Raw genomic sequence first — 19,908 nt, 5'->3', positions numbered from 1 at the left:
GATAGAGTAAGGCCGCATTCACACGGCTTATATCACTTACAAAATCTCCCTCTACTTTTACAGTATGTAGTGTTCTGGTCTAATGTTTGAATTAATTTTAAAATGTATGGTCTGAAATAGTTTCGGTGTTTGATTTTCTTGAGGAAAAGTCAGGAGTGAATTTAAAGGGGTTTTTCCATCTCAGTGTTTCAGCAGTCTGGCTGCAGTCTCTTCATCTCACTTCCTATATTTCTCCTCTCCCCTCCCTCTTGCTAAAAGGGCCAGAGAAGTCTCACAACACTTATTCAGATCAGATATAATGCAGATGCTTGTACAGAATGGACTCCGTGCTATCTGTGTGTTGACATAGAGAGATAACAGACTTGGCTTTATCAGCAAACTGCAATTAGCTGAACAGATTGTCCTGCTGGCAAGAGCATGAGTGATGTCACTTGTCCTATAGGTCCGTGGTTATAGCAACGCTGTGTAAACAATGAGAGGAATAAGGTCACATAGCAGGAGAACAAAGCAGAATTTCTAAAACAATAAATTTAGGAAAAGTCTTCAATTTACATAAACTACCAGTATAGATGGGATCCTTGAGAAATGTCTAAGTTCTTCCTTTATATTTTCCACCAATTTTCAAGCCACTCATTTGGCTGAAAAAGCCACAGTAAAATCTGCAACAAAAACCGCTGCATTTCCACAATGTGTGGCTTTAGCTTGAGGCTAAGGCCCCACGTTGTGCAAAAGCAGCTTTTTGTGTTGCAGATTTTGCTGCAGTTTTTTGAGCCAAAGCCAGGAGTGGATTGAGCAGATGGTAGAAGTATAAGAACTTCTTATATATTTCCCATTCCTTTTGTAGCCATTCTTGGCTTTGGCTATCTGCAACTAAAAAAGCTGCATTTCTGCAATGTGGGGCCTTAGCCTAAAGGGGGTTTCCGACCGCTAATTGATTTTTCATATTGATGACTATCCACAAGATAGGTCATCAGTATATGATCTCTGGGCACCAATACTTGGACCCTACACAGTTAGTCTACAGAGAGAGCACTCAGCACCTCTTCGTATCTAGTAAACAATAGTCCAGTAAACTGTACAGCGCTCTACCCCAGCAAGTAATGGCTGTGATGATTTTTGATATATTACATCCTGACGCTGAAGAGCCCCTCCTGGAAGACATAGACTGGCCTTCCTGGGTTTATGAAAATTCCCTGGTGGGCTTTGCATTGTTAGTGGGTCCAGCTAGCCCTTCACTACTTTCTTAGACCGTTACCAGCCTGCGTTACTCAGCCAGCCATTCACCAATGCCCACTGCAGTATCCTCTACTTCTGGCTATAGGATCAGGGGAGGAGGCCATTGGTAGGAGTAGGAATTGGTAAGTAAATAGCGTCAGTTACCTGCAGGAGTGGAGCGCCTATACAGTGGACAGGACTGATGCATCACTCCAATTACTAAACTAGTGGAGAAGAGTTCTGTGGACAAAGGCTGGGAACAGTAAGTTAATAGCGCCCATTATCTGCGTGAGTAAACCAGCAGGTAATGGTCTATTGCAAAAACTAAATCTCTCTCTTGAGAATAAAGAATTAAGCCCATGGAATATTAAGAGTTTGCAGTAAACAAATATTACATATCTCCAAAAAGGATTCTAGAAACCAAAAGGGAAACATTTCATTTCCGTATTTGCTATTACTTTATTCACTGTATCATACTTTCAAAATATGCAGAAAATAGTTGAATCTCATGAAACGCTGCATGGTTTAATTGATGGCTTCATTTCTTAGTATTGACATTGCTTCTGTGAAATTGTGTTATTTCCATTGTCTCAGCATGCACTAGTCTTATTATTGCTATAAGGAGCTTCTGATCAATACAATCTATGTCCGACTATCTGCCATAGCTCAATGTCAGTACATAAGATGATGAGCAATGGCAAATTCAGTTCAATGCTGGAACTGATCAATACATTTCACAAGATAATATAAAAAATTAAGCTCATAAGTGACAGTTTTAAATGGAAAAAGAATTTATTGTAGAAGGAGCGAGATCAGGAGAGCACAAATAATTACATGCACAGCTGAAACATAAGAAATAGCAAATTACTCAATAGTCTTACATTTCACAGCTATTCATCTTCTACATCCTGAGGTTTTGTATATAGTAAATGAGCAAATTAATTTTAATTCATTCAATGCAACTACAGTCCAATGTACAGTAACATCAAACAATTGCAGGAAAATAAGCCTTGTAATTATATTAAATTGTTAAAAGTATAATACACTATTATAGCGCCACTCAATGAGGTCATATTTTGCAATCATGATGCTCAGTAAAATCTCTTTGAGCCAACCATCCAAGATTGAACAAAAAAAAAGAGTCTTTTATGGGAATGCTCCACTCAAACAAGAAAAAAAAGTATATACAGAATGGAGGTTACAGTATCTAATGGAGTAGGAATGACAGAGAACATACATAGCTTGCAAAAATACAAATTATAAAGAAAGACTCCTAAATAATGTATTTTCTGCTTTGAATAATTTCTGCATGTCATACAGATCCAGATGTACAGGTCTGTCCTTTAGCTTGACATGTCCCCTTCATTCTTGGACCTCAGCATGGCACAATTCTGAATCTTGTCTTCCCCCCTCATTTTTAGTCACCAGCATAGCTACTCTTCTCAGTCCTTGTCCTCATCATGGCTCCATCTCTCACTCCTGGTCCCAAGCATTGCTCCTTCTCTCATTCCTGTTCCTAACATGGACCAATGTGATTCTTATTGGTGTCCTTGATGTCTTGATCTCTTTGCTTTGTTCCTTGCAAATATCCTGTCATTCTCTCTACAGTTCTGTAATATGGCAATAGTGCAAACCTGTGTCCACATTTAAGTGTGTCCATGGATTTACAAGAAATATAAGGCTAGGTTCACACTAGCGCTCGCTCTACAGTTTCTGTCCCTGAACCTGCTTAAAAAATTCAGAGAGAAAAGTCCTGCAGTCCTTGCCTCCTGGTCGCTCTTATCTTCATTCTCACTATTATGTCCCATAGTGACCCCTGCATACAGTATTATACCCCATATTGGCCCCTTCATACAGTATCATGCCCCTTTGTGTACCACCTATGAACAATTATTATACTTCTGGGGTCTTTTCAGACCCCAGAGTATAATGTTCGGAGCCTGGGGGGAGGGGGAAACAAACATAAAAAATAATGTTACTCACCTTTCCCTGGTTCCAGTGCACTCCCCTGGTATTTTCGGGCATCTTCAATGTTGTACCAGATGTCACTTGAGCCTGGCCTGCGTTGCGACACATAATGATGCAGGCCTAGTCCACGTGATGTCTGGGATGTCAAACAGGCCTGAAGCCTGCCGGAGAGCAGTAGAGTTAAGTAACACTGTTTTTTATGTTATGTCACCTCCCCTGGTCCTCCAATCCCTGCTCCTGATCACAGCCACAAGAAGGGGAAGAGTAGGCAGCCGTGAGCAGGAGCAAGGATCTGTAAATAAATAGGGCCCGTTATCTGCTGGGGTTACTCCATCAGGTAACAGCCTATTAGAAAAAAAAACAAAAAAAAAACATCAGAGGCCCACCAATCCCATAATGTCCAGAACACTGTAGCAGCTACTACCCCAGTAGGTATGCCACTGATTTGCATAGAGGCATAACTATGTTCTTGTCATGAGAATCTATACCTATTTTTATGCATCCCATAATTTTATCTGCCTTGGCAGCAATTGCCTGGTAATGGTCACTCAAGGTAAGCTTGCTGTGCACCAAAATCCCCAAGTCTTTTTCAGTGGCAGTCTTACCCAGTAATTTACTATTTATTTTATTTAACCAAAATTCAGAACCTTATATTTGTCTGCATTAAACTTAATTTGTCAAGTCTATGCCCATGCTTCCATCTTCCCTAGATCCCCCTATAATATTCTACTGTTCTCCTCATTTTTGATTAATTTACAAATATGGACACCCTGCTCTGTAAACCCTCCACCAGGTCAATAAACATATTAAAAAGGTGAAGACCCGATACTGACCCCTGTGGCACCTCACTGGTGACTGTGACCCAGTTTGACTTTTTACCATTAACAAGCACCCTGTTTCCTATCAGTGAGGCAATTGTGAACCCAAATGCATATGTTTTCCCCAGTCCCAAAATTCTAATTTTATATACCAACCTTTTATGTGGTACAGTATCAAAAGTCTTTGTAAAGTCCAGATACACAACATCCACTGCATTGCTCATAACCAGTCTAAACCTAACCTTTTCATAGAAGCTGATCAGATTAGTCTGATAGGACCGATTTCTCATAAACCCATGCTAATTGGGTGTCTATTTAAGTATTCTGAAGGTGGCGCCCCAATTCCTCCTGGGTTAAACATTTAATGGAGAATTGACATTGTCTATGGTCATAGGATTTTTCCATTTACTTTGTATTTGTAAGGGAACCCTGGAACGGGGACACAAGAGACAGTGAGCCCTAAGCTTATGCCCCCCGCTTTCCCTTCCTATTGCCAGGCCCTATCCTACGTAATAGGCGGCAACCATGAAGACGTTCCCTCCCTGAGTATGTGACACACCAAACGCAGACAAGACGAACAACAACAATGGGAAGTCAACTTAGCCAAGGGTCAGTAACAGTCGGGCAATACAGTACCAAATCGGAGTCCACAAAGAGAAGTCAGTGAGGAAAGCCAAAGGTCAAGTATAATAGAGTAATCAGAACAGAGACAGTAAAGAGCAAGTATACGCACGGCAATAACAAGCACTGGTGTGACTGGGAGCCAAGGCTATATAGGGAGGAAGAACCCGCCCATGGAGTTGACAGGACGGCGGGCCGTCAATCACAGGGCAAGGTCAGATTAACCATTAGAGAATCAGAACCAACTGAAGGTGAAGGAGATGGGTGTGGTGGGAAATCAATTACCAAAGAAAAGGCATAGGGCAGTGTTCAGAAACCAACAGAATAAATTACAACCGAACACATCTCCTGCGCCGCAGCGTGCGGCCGGATGATGACGCCAATGCCCGGATGGGCAAAGATGTTACAGTATTCTTTTCACTTCGAGAACATTGCTCCAATTTATATCTGGATAGATGAAATCCCCCATAATAATAGCTTCATTATGTTTTGCGGCTTCATCTATTTGTATATTTTCTACTTTTTATGTTTTATTTGTATTTGTATTATTTATTATTCCCCTTATTTCTAACTATAAGGACTCCACATATTCATTTTCCTCCCTGATGTGGAGTGGCTTAAATTAGAGTTTAACATACAAGCAAACCCCTTTACAAATTATACACTTTTCTAAACATACTGTACTCCTGTATATTTACAGTCCAGTCATAGCTAGAGTCTAGCCATATCTCACTTATCTCAACTCTACCATATTCCTCTTCCAACATTATCCCTAGTTCCTCAATTTTCTTAGTAAGACATCTGGCGTTAGCATGCATGCATTTTATGTATTTATGCTTATCCATACTGTTCCTCTGCATACTGACTCTCACCCCACACCATGCTCCATCCCTAGTTACATTACTTAGCCCTTATTCCTTTTCTACACTATCTTGGCCTCTACATCTGTTATTGCCCTCCCTTCCCCTAGTCCCTAGTTTAAATACTTCTCCAACCATGTAGTCATCTTCTCCCCAAGCACAGCTTCACCCTCCCCATTGAGGCGCAGCCCATCTCTACTACAGAACTTGTAGTACAAAGCAAAGATGACCCAGTGCTCCAAAAACCCAAACCCTCCTTCCTACACCAGCTCTTTAGCCACTTTTTTTTACCCCTCTAATCTCATGTGTGGCCCATGGTACAGAATTATTTCAGAGAATACTCCCTTTGTGGTCCTTGCCTTTAATTTATGTTACCTGAAATAGAATTTAAGAACCTTCCACCTATTTCTAGCTTTGTCATTTGTGACAACAGGTACCATGACCGATGGATCCTCACTAGCCCCTCTCAGTAATCTACCATTCCCATCCTCATTGTGTTAAACCTTAGAGCCAGGAAGGAAACACACCATTCAAAGATCCCAGTCTTTGTGACAGATCGTCCTGGCTGTTCACCTAAGAACGGAATTTCCCACTACCAGTACCTATCTGGGCTGCCCTGCAGTCCTATTCCCCTTCTTATTGGAGTAGAAATGTCAGAGGAAATGTCTTGCTGCAATAGTATAACATCTATACTAACATCCCCCATCTGCCATTTTAGCAAACTGAATTGGGTGTGCTAGTCCAGAACTAAACCCCCTGATACTCTTTCCCGCCATTTTCTGTTGCCCAGCTAGATGCCTTCTGTTCCTACACCTCCATGCTACCATCTTCCTTTAAATTACCCCACAGAGTTCCTGCTCTGTGAGCATCAATCTCCTTTCCAAGTTAGTAATGGATCTCAGTCTTGCAATTTACATTTAGATCTAGGAACGGGGTTCCCAAATATGCATTTTTCACCAAGTAGAGAAGCTAAAAATAACAAACTTGGTATATTTACCTCTCCATAAGGCTGAGTATCTTAGTGGAAACCCATGGGTCTTTGTTGATATTCTGCCTATATGTGAGTGAGTCAATCAGTGGCTGAGTGCTGATGCTCCATCTGAACAGAGAATTTCTACTTAGCTACCAGTTGACTCCATCAGTCATGTGTGAGCCAAAAGTCAGGAACAACAAGGACCTGAACAAAGTCTTTCCCCTGGATCCCTAGAACAAGGAGGAGAGTAAAGAGTGTTTGTTATTTTAAACCTCTTTTGGAACACACCTTTAGCAAATCTGAATGTTGAACCCCAGCAATATAGATATATGAATCTAGAATATAGTGCATACTGTACATTGCTAATGAGACTATATTACATGACTAGTTAGCTACAGAATATTTCTAAGGATTTATTAACAGTTAAGCAAAATTATACTGTATAAATGTATAACTTTGAAGCGCAAAGTTAAGAAAAAGACTATAAGTGAATAATAAAAGAAGAAGATTGAAAGAAATAATAGGGGGCTAGATAGCGGAGAGCTGGAGAGAGTTAACAAATGGCAAACATATTAATACTTGGTATGGAAGATCTCACTTATGAAGGTTAGCAAATCAAAATTTATTTAGTTGAAGAGAAGAGAAGTTTATTTAGTTGTAGAGTAGAGAAGGCTGAAGGGAGATGGGATTTCTTAATGTAAATATGTTAATGGTCCTGATAAATTATTATCACTAGAGATGAGCGAACAGTGTTCTATCGAACTCATGTTCGATCGGATATTAGGCTGTTCGGCATGTTCGAATCGAATCGAACACCGCGTGGTAAAGTGCGCCATTACTCGATTCCCCTCCCACCTTCCCTGGCGCCTTTTTTGCTCCAATAACAGCGCTGGGTAGGTGGGACAGGAACTACGACACCGGTGACGTTGAAAAAAGTAGGCAAAACCCATTGGCTGCCGAAAACATGTGACCTCTAATTTAAAAGAACAGCGACGCCCAGCTTCGCGTCATTCTGAGCTTGCAATTCACCGAGGACGGAGGTTTCCGTCCAGCTAGCTAGGGCTTAGATTCTGGGTAGGCAGGGACAGGCTAGGATAGGAAGGAGAAGACAACCAACAGCTCTTGTAAGAGCTAAATTCCAGGGAGAAGCTTGTCAGTGTAACGTGGCACTGACGGGCTCAATCGCCGCAACCCAGCTTTCCCAGGATCCTGAATGGAATACACTGTCAGTGTATTCCCGTATACCCGATATATACCCCGATACCCGTTCCAACGGTGTGCCCCCCCACCTTCACCCCAGAAATACCCTGCAAGTCCCCTAGCAATAGAATTGGGGCTATATACACCCACAATTTTTACTACTGGTATACAGTGCCATTGTCTGACTGGGAATTCAAAGAATATATTGGGAATACAAATACCCTCATTTCTTGCTACTGCCATATAGTGCCAGTTTCTGACTGGTAATTCAAAGAATATATTGGGGTTACGTGCACCCACAATTTTTACTACTGGTATACAGTGCCATTGTCTGACTGGGAATTCAAAGAATATATTGGGAATACAAATACCCTCATTTCTTGCTACTGCCATATAGTGCCAGTGTCTGACTGGGAATTCAAAGAATATATTGGGGTTACGTGCACCCACAATTTTTACTACTGGTATACAGTGCCATTGTCTGACTGGGAATTCAAAGAGTATATTGGGAATACAAATACCCTCATTTCTTGCTACTGCCATATAGTGCCAGTTTCTGACTGGGAATTCAAAGAATATATTGGGGTTACGTGCACCCACAATTTTTACTACTGGTATACAGTGCCATTGTCTGACTGGGAATTCAAAGAATATATTGGGAATACAAATACCCTCATTTCTTGCTACTGCCATATAGTGCCAGTTTCTGACTGGTAATTCAAAGAATATATTGGGGTTACGTGCACCCACAATTTTTACTACTGGTATACAGTGCCATTGTCTGACTGGGAATTCAAAGAATATATTGGGAATACAAATACCCTCATTTCTTGCTACTGCCATATAGTGCCAGTGTCTGACTGGGAATTCAAAGAATATATTGGGGTTACGTGCACCCACAATTTTTACTACTGGTATACAGTGCCATTGTCTGACTGGGAATTCAAAGAGTATATTGGGAATACAAATACCCTCATTTCTTGCTACTGCCATATAGTGCCAGTTTCTGACTGGGAATTCAAAGAATATATTGGGGTTACGTGCACCCACAATTTTTACTACTGGTATACAGTGCCATTGTCTGACTGGGAATTCAAAGAATATATTGGGGTTATAAATACCCTCATTTCTTGCTACTGCCATATAGTGCCAGTTTCTGACTGGTAATTCAAAGAATATATTGGGGTTACGTGCACCCACAATTTTTACTACTGGTATACAGTGCCATTGTCTGACTGGGAATTCAAAGAGTATATTGGGAATACAAATACCCTCATTTCTTGCTACTGCCATATAGTGCCAGTTTCTGACTGGGAATTCAAAGAATATATTGGGGTTACGTGCACCCACAATTTTTACTACTGGTATACAGTGCCATTGTCTGACTGGGAATTCAAAGAATATATTGGGGTTATAAATACCCTCATTTCTTGCTACTGCCATATAGTGCCAGTTTCTGACTGGTAATTCAAAGAATATATTGGGGTTACGTGCACCCACAATTTTTACTACTGGTATACAGTGCCATTGTCTGACTGGGAATTCAAAGAATATATTGGGGTTATAAATACCCTCATTTCTTGCTACTGCCATATAGTGCCAGTTTCTGACTGGTAATTCAAAGAATATATTGGGGTTACGTGCACCCACAATTTTTACTACTGGTATACAGTGCCATTGTCTGACTGGGAATTCAAAGAGTATATTGGGAATACAAATACCCTCATTTCTTGCTACTGCCATATAGTGCCAGTTTCTGACTGGGAATTCAAAGAATATATTGGGGTTACGTGCACCCACAATTTTTACTACTGGTATACAGTGCCATTGTCTGACTGGGAATTCAAAGAATATATTGGGGTTATAAATACCCTCATTTCTTGCTACTGCCATATAGTGCCAGTTTCTGACTGGTAATTCAAAGAATATATTGGGGTTACGTGCACCCACAATTTTTACTACTGGTATACAGTGCCATTGTCTGACTGGGAATTCAAAGAATATATTGGGGTTATAAATACCCTCATTTCTTGCTACTGCCATATAGTGCCAGTTTCTGACTGGGAATTCAAAGAATATATTGGGGTTACGTGCACCCACAATTTTTACTACTGGTATACAGTGCCATTGTCTGACTGGGAATTCAAAGAGTATATTGGGAATACAAATACCCTCATTTCTTGCTACTGCCATATAGTGCCAGTTTCTGACTGGGAATTCAAAGAATATATTGGGGTTACGTGCACCCACAATTTTTACTACTGGTATACAGTGCCATTGTCTGACTGGGAATTCAAAGAATATATTGGGGTTATAAATACCCTCATTTCTTGCTACTGCCATATAGTGCCAGTTTCTGACTGGTAATTCAAAGAATATATTGGGGTTACGTGCACCCACAATTTTTACTACTGGTATACAGTGCCATTGTCTGACTGGGAATTCAAAGAATATATTGGGGTTATAAATACCCTCATTTCTTGCTACTGCCATATAGTGCCAGTTTCTGACTGGTAATTCAAAGAATATATTGGGGTTACGTGCACCCACAATTTTTACTACTGGTATACAGTGCCATTGTCTGACTGGGAATTCAAAGAATATATTGGGGTTATAAATACCCTCATTTCTTGCTACTGCCATATAGTGCCAGTTTCTGACTGGGAATTCAAAGAATATATTGGGGTTACGTGCACCCACAATTTTTACTACTGGTATACAGTGCCATTGTCTGACTGGGAATTCAAAGAGTATATTGGGAATACAAATACCCTCATTTCTTGCTACTGCCATATAGTGCCAGTTTCTGACTGGGAATTCAAAGAATATATTGGGGTTACGTGCACCCACAATTTTTACTACTGGTATACAGTGCCATTGTCTGACTGGGAATTCAAAGAATATATTGGGGTTATAAATACCCTCATTTCTTGCTACTGCCATATAGTGCCAGTTTCTGACTGGGAATTCAAAGAATATATTGGGGTTACGTGCACCCACAATTTTTACTACTGGTATACAGTGCCATTGTCTGACTGGGAATTCAAAGAATATATTGGGGTTATAAATACCCTCATTTCTTGCTACTGCCATATAGTGCCAGTTTCTGACTGGGAATTCAAAGAATATATTGGGGTTACGTGCACCCACAATTTTTACTACTGGTATACAGTGCCATTGTCTGACTGGGAATTCAAAGAATATATTGGGGTTATAAATACCCTCATTTCTTGCTACTGCCATATAGTGCCAGTTTCTGACTGGGAATTCAAAGAATATATTGGGGTTACGTGCACCCACAATTTTTACTACTGGTATACAGTGCCATTGTCTGACTGGGAATTCAAAGAGTATATTGGGAATACAAATACCCTCATTTCTTGCTACTGCCATATAGTGCCAGTTTCTGACTGGTAATTCAAAGAATATATTGGGGTTACGTGCACCCACAATTTTTACTACTGGTATACAGTGCCAATTTCTAACTAGGAATTCAAAATGCGCAAGGCTCCCGGAAAGGGACGTGGACGAGGCCGTGGGCGAGGTCGGGGGAATGGTTCTGGGGAGCAAGGTAGCAGTGAAGCCACAGGGCGTCCCGTGCCTACTCCTGTGGGGCAGCAAGCATTGCGCCACTCCACAGTGCCAGGGTTGCTTGCCACATTAACTAAACTGCAGGGTACAAACCTTAGTAGGCCCGAGAACCAGGAACAGGTCTTGCAATGGCTGTCAGAGAACGCTTACAGCACATTGTCCAGCAGCCAGTCAGACTCTGCCTCCTCTCCTCCTATTACCCAACAGTCTTGTCTTCCTTCCTCCCAAAATTCCGAAGCTTTACAGAACAATAACCCAAACTGTCCCTGCTCCCCAGAGCTGTTCTCCGCTCCTTTCATTGTCCCTCAACCTGCCTCTCCACGTCACGATTCCACGAACCTAACAGAGGAGCATCTGTATCCAGATGCTCAAACACTAGAGTCTCCTCCATCTCCGTTCGATTTGGTGGTGGATGACCAGCAACCCACCCTCATCGACGATGATGTGACGCAGTTGCCGTCAGGGCATCCAGTTGACCGGCGCATTGTGCGGGAGGAGGAGATGAGACAGGAGTTGGAAGAGGAAGTGGTGGATGATGAGGACACTGACCCGACCTGGACAGGGGGGATGTCAAGCGGGGAAAGTAGTGTGGATGTTGAGGCAGGTGCAGCACCAAAAAGGGTAGCTAGAGGCAGAGGCAGAGGTCAGCAGCTTAGGCGAAGCCAGGCCACACCCGGAATCTCCCAAGATGTTCCAGTTCGTACCCAGCCCCGAAAAACTCCCACCTCGAGGGCACGTTTCTCGAAGGTGTGGAGTTTTTTCAAGGAATGCGCCGAGGACAGATATAGTGTTGTCTGCACAATTTGCCTCTCGAAATTGATTAGGGGCTCTGAGAAGAGCAACCTGTCCACCACTTCAATGCGCCGTCATTTGGAATCCAAGCACTGGAATCAGTGGCAGGCAGCAACGGCAGGACAAAGGCCGCCTGCCGTTCACGCCACTGCCACTGCCTCTGCCTCTGCCTCTGCCACTGCCACTGCTGACTGTGCTGGCGATGCACTCCAGAGGACGAGCCAGGACACCACTTCATCTGCCTCCGCCACTTTGTTGACTTCTACCTCATCCTCCCCTGGTCCTGTCTTATCTCCTTCTCCTGCACCATCAAAGGCACCATCAGGCGTTTCTTTACAACAACCCACCATCTCTCAGACATTGGAGCGGCGGCAGAAATACACTGCTAACCACCCACACGCGCAAGCCTTGAACGCCAACATCGCTAAACTGCTGGCCCAGGAGATGTTGGCGTTCCGGCTTGTTGAAACTCCCGCCTTCCTGGACCTGATGGCAACTGCGGCACCTCGCTATGCCGTCCCTAGCCGTCACTACTTCTCCCGGTGTGCCGTCCCCGCCTTGCACCAGCACGTGTCACTCAACATCAGGCGGGCCCTTAGTTCCGCGCTTTGCACAAAGGTCCACTTGACCACCGACGCGTGGACAAGTGCATGCGGACAGGGACGCTACATTTCACTGACGGCACACTGGGTGAATGTAGTTGAGGCTGGGACTGCTTCCCAAACTGGCCCGGTGTACCTCGTCTCCCCGCCTAACATTCCTGGCAGGGACACGAGAAGAACACCCCCCTCCTCCTCCTCCTCTACCGCCTCCTCCTCCGCCACCGCCTCCTCCTCCGCCACCGCCTCCTCCTCCGCTGTTAGATTGACCCCAGCTACGAGTTGGAAACGTTGCAGCACTGGCGTTGGTAGACGTCAGCAGGCTGTGCTGAAGCTGATCAGCTTGGGGGACAGACAGCACACTGCCTCCGAGGTGAGGGATGCCCTCCTCGATGAGACGGCAATATGGTTTGAGCCGCTGCACCTGGGCCCAGGCATGGTCGTTTGTGATAACGGCCGGAACCTGGTAGCAGCTCTGGAGCTTGCCGGACTCCAACATGTTCCATGCCTGGCCCACGTCTTCAACCTAGTGGTGCAACGTTTCCTAAAGAGCTACCCCAATGTTCCAGAGCTACTGGTGAAAGTGCGGCGCATGTGCGCCCACTTTCGCAAGTCGACAGTAGCCGCTGCTAGCTTAAAATCTCTCCAGCAACGCCTGCATGTGCCACAACACCGGCTTTTGTGCGACGTCCCCACACGCTGGAACTCAACGTTTCAGATGTTGAATAGAGTGGTTGAGCAGCAGAGACCTTTGATGGAATACCAGCTACAAAACCCTAGGGTGCCACAAAGTCAGCTGCCTCAGTTTCACATCCATGAGTGGCCATGGATGAGAGACCTTTGTGACATCCTACGGGTCTTTGAGGAGTCCACAAGGAGGGTGAGCTCTGAGGATGCGATGGTGAGCCTTACAATCCTGCTCTTGTGTGTTCTGAGAGAATCCCTGATTGACATCAGGGATAACTCAGATCACACAGAGGAGTTAGGGATAGCATCCGATCCGTCACAGCTGGAGAGTAGGTCCACACATCTGTCCGCTTCACTGCGTTTAATGGAGGAGGAGGAGGAGGAGGAGGAGGAAGAAGAGTTGTCCGATGATGTGATGGTGATACAGGAGGCTTCCGGGCAACTTCGAATCGTCCCATTGTTGCAGCGCGGATGGGTAGACATGGAGGATGAGGAGGAAATGGAGATTGAACTTTCCGGTGGGGCCAGAGGAGTCATGCCAACTAACACTGTGGCAGACATGGCTGAGTTCATGTTGGGGTGCTTTACAACCGACAAGCGTATTGTCAAAATCATGGAGGACAACCAGTACTGGATCTTTGCTATCCTTGACCCCCGGTATAAAAACAACATCTCGTCTTTTATTCCGGTAGAGGGGAGGGCCAATCGCATCAATGCTTGCCACAGGCAATTGGTGCAGAATATGATGGAGATGTTTCCAGCATGTGACGTTGGCGGCAGGGAGGGCAGTTCCTCCAGTAGGCAACCAAGTTCTCACCGGTCCACACAAACGAGGGGCACACTGTCTAAGGTCTGGGACACCTTGATGGCACCCCCTCGCCAAAGTGCCGCCACGGAGGGTCCTAGTGTCACCAGGCGTGAGAAGTATAGGCGCATGTTGCGGGAATACCTTTCCGACCACAGCCCTGTCCTCTCCGACCCCTCTGCGCCCTACACGTATTGGGTGTCGAAGTTGGACCTGTGGCTTGAACTTGCCCTATATGCCTTGGAGGTGCTGTCCTGTCCTGCCGCCAGCGTCCTATCTGAGAGGGTGTTCAGTGCAGCCGGTGGCATCATCACTGACAAGCGCACCCGTCTGTCAGCTGAGAGTGCCGACCGGCTCACTTTGATAAAAATGAACCACCACTGGGTAGAGCCGTCATTTTTGTGCCCACCTGTGTAAAGCACCCCAACATGAAACTCCATGTCTGTACTCAACCTCTCCAATTCCTCCGCATCCTCATACTCATCCACCATAAGCGTTGCACAATTCTGCTAATACTAGGCTCCCTCCACCCTGATTTCCCCCAACTCTGCTGGTTAGAGGCTCCCTCCACCCTGATTTCCACCAACTCTGCTGGTTAGAGGCTCCCTCCACCATGAATTTGCCCAAACTGGGCTGTTTAGAGGCTCCCTCCACCATGAATTGGTCCAAACTGGGGTTTTTAGAGGCTCCCTCCACCATGAATTGGTCCAAACTGGGCTGGTTAGAGGCTCCCTCCACCATGAATTTCCCAAAACTTGGCTGTTTAGAGGCTCCCTCCACCATGAATTTGCCCAAACTGGGCTGTTTAGAGGCTCCCTCCACCATGAATTGGTCCAAACTGGGCTGGTTAGAGGCTCCCTCCACCATGAATTTCCCAAAACTTGGCTGTTTAGAGGCTCCCTCCACCATTAATTGGTCCAAACTGGGCTGGTTAGAGGCTCCCTCCACCATGAATTTGCCCAAACTGGGGTGGTTAGAGGCTCCCTCCACCATTAATTGGTCCAAACTGGGCTGGTTAGAGGCTCCCTCCACCATGAATTTCCCAAAACTTGGCTGTTTAGAGGCTCCCTCCACCATTAATTGGTCCAAACTGGGCTGGTTAGAGGCTCCCTCCACCATGAATTTGCCCAAACTGGGCTGTTTAGAGGCTCCCTCCACCATGAATTTGCCCAAACTGGGCTGTTTAGAGGCTCCCTCCACCATGAATTGGTCCAAACTGGGCTGGTTAGAGGCTCCCTCCACCATGAATTTCCCAAAACTTGGCTGTTTAGAGGCTCCCTCCACCATTAATTGGTCCAAACTGGGCTGGTTAGAGGCTCCCTCCACCATGAATTTGCCCAAACTGGGGTGGTTAGAGGCTCCCTCCACCATTAATTGGTCCAAACTGGGCTGGTTAGAGGCTCCCTCCACAATTAATTGGTCCAAACTGGGCTAATTAGAGGCTCCCTCCACCATGAATTGGTCCAAACTGGGTTTTTTAGAGGCTCCCTCCACCATGAATTTCCCAAAACTTGGCTGTTTAGAGGCTCCCTCCACCATTAATTGGTCCAAACTGGGCTGGTTAGAGGCTCCCTCCACCATGAATTTGCCCAAACTGGGCTGTTTAGAGGCTCCCTCCACCATGAATTTGCCCAAACTGGGCTGTTTAGAGGCTCCCTCCACCATGAATTGGTCCAAACTGGGCTGGTTAGAGGCTCCCTCCACCATGAATTTCCCAAAACTTGGCTGTTTAGAGGCTCCCTCCACCATTAATTGGTCCAAACTGGGCTGGTTAGAGGCTCCCTCCACCATGAATTTGCCCAAACTGGGCTGTTTAGAGGCTCCCTCCACCATGAATTGGTCCAAACTGGGGTGGTTAGAGGCTCCCTCCACCATGAATTGGTCCAAACTGGGGTGGTTAGAGGCTCCCTCCACCATTAATTGGTCCAAACTGGGCTGGTTAGAGGCTCCCTCCACAATTAATTGGTCCAAACTGGGCAAATTAGAGGCTCCCTCCACCATGAATTGGTCCAAACTGGGTTTTTTAGAGGCTCCCTCCACCATTAATTGGTCCAAACTGGGCTGGTTAGAGGCTCCCTCCACAATTAATTGGTCCAAACTGGGCTAATTAGAGGCTCCCTCCACCATGAATTGGTCCAAACTGGGTTTTTTAGAGGCTCCCTCCACCATGAATTTGCCCAAACTGGGCTGTTTAGAGGCTCCCTCCACCATGAATTGGTCCAAACTGGGCTGGTTAGAGGCTCCCTCCACCATGAATTTCCCAAAACTTGGCTGTTTAGAGGCTCCCTCCACCATTAATTGGTCCAAACTGGGCTGGTTAGAGGCTCCCTCCACCATTAATTGGTCCAAACTGGGCTGGTTAGAGGCTCCCTCCACCATTAATTGGTCCAAACTGGGCTGGTTAGAGGCTCCCTCCACCATGAATTTCCCAAAACTTGGCTGTTTAGAGGCTCCCTCCACCATTAATTGGTCCAAACTGGGCTGGTTAGAGGCTCCCTCCACCATGAATTTGCCCAAACTGGGCTGTTTAGAGGCTCCCTCCACCATGAATTTGCCCAAACTGGGCTGTTTAGAGGCTCCCTCCACCATGAATTGGTCCAAACTGGGCTGGTTAGAGGCTCCCTCCACCATGAATTTCCCAAAACTTGGCTGTTTAGAGGCTCCCTCCACCATTAATTGGTCCAAACTGGGCTGGTTAGAGGCTCCCTCCACCATGAATTTGCCCAAACTGGGGTGGTTAGAGGCTCCCTCCACCATTAATTGGTCCAAACTGGGCTGGTTAGAGGCTCCCTCCACAATTAATTGGTCCAAACTGGGCTAATTAGAGGCTCCCTCCACCATGAATTGGTCCAAACTGGGTTTTTTAGAGGCTCCCTCCACCATGAATTTCCCAAAACTTGGCTGTTTAGAGGCTCCCTCCACCATGAATTGGTCCAAACTGGGCTGGTTAGAGGCTCCCTCCACCATGAATTTCCCAAAACTTGGCTGTTTAGAGGCTCCCTCCACCATTAATTGGTCCAAACTGGGCTGGTTAGAGGCTCCCTCCACCATGAATTTGCCCAAACTGGGCTGTTTAGAGGCTCCCTCCACCATGAATTGGTCCAAACTGGGCTGGTTAGAGGCTCCCTCCACCATGAATTTCCCAAAACTTGGCTGTTTAGAGGCTCCCTCCACCATTAATTGGTCCAAACTGGGCTGGTTAGAGGCTCCCTCCACCATGAATTGGTCCAAACTGGGGTGGTTAGAGGCTCCCTCCACCATTAATTGGTCCAAACTGGGCTGGTTAGAGGCTCCCTCCACAATTAATTGGTCCAAACTGGGCTAATTAGAGGCTCCCTCCACCATGAATTGGTCCAAACTGGGTTTTTTAGAGGCTCCCTCCACCATGAATTTGCCCAAACTGGGCTGTTTAGAGGCTCCCTCCACCATGAATTGGTCCAAACTGGGCTGGTTAGAGGCTCCCTCCACCATGAATTTCCCAAAACTTGGCTGTTTAGAGGCTCCCTCCACCATTAATTGGTCCAAACTGGGCTGGTTAGAGGCTCCCTCCACCATGAATTTGCCCAAACTGGGCTGTTTAGAGGCTCCCTCCACCATGAATTGGTCCAAACTGGGGTGGTTAGAGGCTCCCTCCACCATGAATTGGTCCAAACTGGGGTGGTTAGAGGCTCCCTCCACCATTAATTGGTCCAAACTGGGCTGGTTAGAGGCTCCCTCCACAATTAATTGGTCCAAACTGGGCTAATTAGAGGCTCCCTCCACCATGAATTGGTCCAAACTGGGTTTTTTAGAGGCTCCCTCCACCATTAATTGGTCCAAACTGGGCTGGTTAGAGGCTCCCTCCACAATTAATTGGTCCAAACTGGGCTAATTAGAGGCTCCCTCCACCATGAATTGGTCCAAACTGGGTTTTTTAGAGGCTCCCTCCACCATGAATTTGCCCAAACTGGGCTGTTTAGAGGCTCCCTCCACCATGAATTGGTCCAAACTGGGCTGGTTAGAGGCTCCCTCCACCATGAATTTCCTAAAACTTGGCTGTTTAGAGGCTCCCTCCACCATTAATTGGTCCAAACTGGGCTGGTTAGAGGCTCCCTCCACCATTAATTGGTCCAAACTGGGCTGGTTAGAGGCTCCCTCCACCATTAATTGGTCCAAACTGGGCTGGTTAGAGGCTCCCTCCACCATGAATTTCCCAAAACTTGGCTGTTTAGAGGCTCCCTCCACCATTAATTGGTCCAAACTGGGCTGGTTAGAGGCTCCCTCCACCATGAATTTGCCCAAACTGGGCTGTTTAGAGGCTCCCTCCACCATGAATTTGCCCAAACTGGGCTGTTTAGAGGCTCCCTCCACCATGAATTGGTCCAAACTGGGCTGGTTAGAGGCTCCCTCCACCATGAATTTGCCCAAACTGGGGTGGTTAGAGGCTCCCTCCACCATTAATTGGTCCAAACTGGGCTGGTTAGAGGCTCCCTCCACAATTAATTGGTCCAAACTGGGCTAATTAGAGGCTCCCTCCACCATGAATTGGTCCAAACTGGGTTTTTTAGAGGCTCCCTCCACCATGAATTTCCCAAAACTTGGCTGTTTAGAGGCTCCCTCCACCATGAATTGGTCCAAACTGGGCTGGTTAGAGGCTCCCTCCACTATGAATTTCCCAAAACTTGGCTGTTTAGAGGCTCCCTCCACCATTAATTGGTCCAAACTGGGCTGGTTAGAGGCTCCCTCCACCATGAATTTGCCCAAACTGGGCTGTTTAGAGGCTCCCTCCACCATGAATTGGTCCAAACTGGGCTGGTTAGAGGCTCCCTCCACCATGAATTTCCCAAAACTTGGCTGTTTAGAGGCTCCCTCCACCATCAATTGGTCCAAACTGGGCTGGTTAGAGGCTCCCTCCACCATGAATTGGTCCAAACTGGGGTGGTTAGAGGCTCCCTCCACCATTAATTGGTCCAAACTGGGCTGGTTAGAGGCTCCCTCCACAAATAATTGGTCCAAACTGGGCTAATTAGAGGCTCCCTCCACCATGAATTGGTCCAAACTGGGTTTTTTAGAGGCTCCCTCCACCATGAATTTGCCCAAACTGGGCTGTTTAGAGGCTCCCTCCACCATGAATTGGTCCAAACTGGGCTGGTTAGAGGCTCCCTCCACCATGAATTTCCCAAAACTTGGCTGTTTAGAGGCTCCCTCCACCATTAATTGGTCCAAACTGGGCTGGTTAGAGTCTCCCTCCACCATTAATTGGTCCAAACTGGGCTGGTTAGAGGCTCCCTCCACCATGAATTTGCCCAAACTGGGCTGGTTAGAGGCTCCCTCCACCATGAATTTCCCAAAACTTGGCTGTTTAGAGGCTCCCTCCACCATTAATTGGTCCAAACTGGGCTGGTTAGAGGCTCCCTCCACCATGAATTTGCCCAAACTGGGGTGGTTAGAGGCTCCCTCCACCATTAATTGGTCCAAACTGGGCTGGTTAGAGGCTCCCTCCACAATTAATTGGTCCAAACTGGGCTAATTAGAGGCTCCCTCCACCATGAATTGGTCCAAACTGGGTTTTTTAGAGGCTCCCTCCACCATGAATTTGCCCAAACTGGGCTGTTTAGAGGCTCCCTCCACCATGAATTGGTCCAAACTGGGCTGGTTAGAGGCTCCCTCCACCATGAATTTCCCAAAACTTGGCTGTTTAGAGGCTCCCTCCACCATTAATTGGTCCAAACTGGGCTGGTTAGAGGCTCCCTCCACCATTAATTGGTCCAAACTGGGCTGGTTAGAGGCTCCCTCCACC

This window comes from Leptodactylus fuscus, chromosome 2, assembly GCF_031893055.1.
Source record: "Leptodactylus fuscus isolate aLepFus1 chromosome 2, aLepFus1.hap2, whole genome shotgun sequence".
NCBI classification, from domain to species: domain Eukaryota; kingdom Metazoa; phylum Chordata; class Amphibia; order Anura; family Leptodactylidae; genus Leptodactylus; species Leptodactylus fuscus.
The sequence above is the reverse complement of the archived record's forward strand: the minus strand, read 5'-3'. Positions refer to the sequence as shown.